The sequence below is a fragment of the Myxocyprinus asiaticus genome, chromosome 36, assembly GCF_019703515.2.
Source record: "Myxocyprinus asiaticus isolate MX2 ecotype Aquarium Trade chromosome 36, UBuf_Myxa_2, whole genome shotgun sequence".
NCBI lineage: Eukaryota > Metazoa > Chordata > Actinopteri > Cypriniformes > Catostomidae > Myxocyprinus > Myxocyprinus asiaticus.
The window spans coordinates 14372285-14374613 of record NC_059379.1 but is presented as its reverse complement, the minus strand read 5'-3'; the positions used below and the strand labels follow the sequence as shown (position 1 = coordinate 14374613).

General features: G+C 47.5%; 1 pseudogene; it reads right to left on the bottom strand.

Annotated features, from left to right (window-relative positions):
- Positions 1-495: 495 nt before the first annotated feature.
- On the bottom strand, positions 496-2117 carry LOC127426807 (uncharacterized; annotated as a pseudogene).
- Positions 2118-2329: the final 212 nt, after the last annotated feature.

The window sequence follows — 2329 nt, the reverse complement described above, 5'->3', positions numbered from 1 at the left end:
CATCCACGTCCTTTCCACATACACATGCAGGGTGTGAATTGGGTACAAACAATGATGCTTTTCATCCTCTGATGAGAAAAACAGTGGTGGGTGAAATGTCAACAAGTTCACTGATTGACCATTAAATGGTGAATCACTCACCTTCGGTACGAATGCGGGGTTTGTCTTGTGAATTACTCTCGAAAACCATGGAGCGAAGCGCATACAAGATTCATGAACCGACAAAGCATGAAGCGAGAGCTAACAATAAAGCAGTCTCTAGCAAAATATGCTTGATGCTAATACTCTCTATGGGTTCAAATGGGGGCTGATCCAAAAGTTCTTGCAGAAAGCTCAGTACGTCCACTACAGAACATAAAAAGGGAATGATATGTCTGTGTGCGCACCAGTGTTCAAACACACCTCACTTCAAATCAGAAAGAGATCACATTGAGGCCGCTCTTGTGCTCTGAATTGCTTCAGTTACCCTCAGAGGCAACCCAGTGACATTTAAATTCATCCTCTCACGGGCCAGGCCCAAAGAGCTACTCAGTCCGGGTGCGGGTGAAAAATCTCCCTGTGTGCTTGAGATAGGAGATCCCTGCGCAGCGGGAGAGGCCAAGGCTAGTCGTAAAGAAGCTGAATTATCTCCGCCAACCAAAGTTTCCCTGGCCAGTACGGGGCAATCAGTATTACTGTGTGACCGTGCTCCTTTACTCTTTTCAAAGTTGGGCCGATCAGGCTCAGAGGGGGGAAACACGTATAACAGATCATTAGGCCATGGGTGTGCCAGTAAATTCACACACATAGATGCATCTTCGCTCATCAGAGAGAAGAACAGAGGACAATGAGAGTTTTCGTGTGATTCGAAGAGATCTACGGCAGCCTGCCCGGATCTCTGCCACAACTGACTCACAACCTGTAGGTGGAGCCTCCACTCCCCGTACAGGGGATACAACAAATCCTCCCCCTTGTTCATCACGCCTGGGACGTGAGTCACCCGTAATGAGAGGAAGTACACACTGCTCCACACAATCAGTTTTTGTGCCAGGCTGTGCAGCCGCTGTGAGCACGTGCCCCCTTGTCTGTTTATATATGCCACTGCTGTCATGTTGTCCGATCTGACTAGGACATGGTGGCCTTGAAGTAACTATACAAAGTGTTTCAATGCTAGAAACACTGTCAGTAATGTGTGCGTCTTGAAGTGACGCAGGACAAAGCCTATTCACTATTCTGCCTTCGCACACCATGCCCCAACTTGTGAGTGATGCGTCTGTTGTCACCACTTTCCTCAGAGAGACCGTCCCTGAGGGGGTTCCCTCATGAAGGAAAGCGGGAATTCTTCAGTGGCGGAGAGCGTGTATCCCCTCTGACATCACTGTCACTCTTTGGTTTAGGTGTCATTGGGGACACAAACGCTGTGTCGCTATCCAGCGCTGAAACTCCCTCATTCACAATAGTCCCAAGGGAATGACTGAAACTGTCGAGGCCATTAAACCCAACAGATGCAGACACGTCATGAAAGGGACTGTTCTCCCCCTCTGAAAAAGAGACAGACAACTGCAAAATTATCTGATGCGTTCCTCCGAAAGAAACGCTTGATACAGATCGGAGTTCAGTCTGAGACCTAGATAATTTATTTCCTGAGATGGCACCAGGCAGCTCTTTGCGTAGTTTATCTCGAAACCCAAGTTTTCCATATGAGACACAAACATGTTCGTGTCTGTCTCTGCCTGTTACTATGACGGTGCACAGAGGAGCAGATCGTCAAATATGTGGACACTTTGAGACCTGCTCTCCTCAAAGGAGTCAGAGCCACCTCCACATGTTTGCTGAAGACTCTCTGAGCTAATGAAAGTTCGAAAGGCAGGCTATGCCCTGATAGGCGAACCTCAGGTGTTTCCTGTGAGCTGAATACATTTCTATATGGAAATATGTGTCCTTGAGATCCACTGAAGTGAACAAATCTCAGGGACGACTAAAATGAGACAGCACTGTGAGCGTGAGCATTTTTAGTCTGTATTTTCTGAGGTATTTGCTGAGGTTCCACAAATCCAGAATGGGGTGGAGAGCTCCCCCTTTTTTGGGATGACAAAATACCAGGATTAAAACCCCTGACAGCTGTCCTCTGCCGGTACCACCTACACTATATTGCCAAAAGTATTCGCTCACCCATCCAAATAATTGAATTCAGGTGTTCCAATCACTTCCATGGCCACAGGTGTATAAAATGAAGCACCTAGGCATGCAGACTGCTTCTACAAACATTTGTGAAAGAATGGGCCGCTCTCAGGAGCTCAGTGAATTCCAGCGTGGTACTGTGATAGGATGCCACCTGTGCAACAAGTCC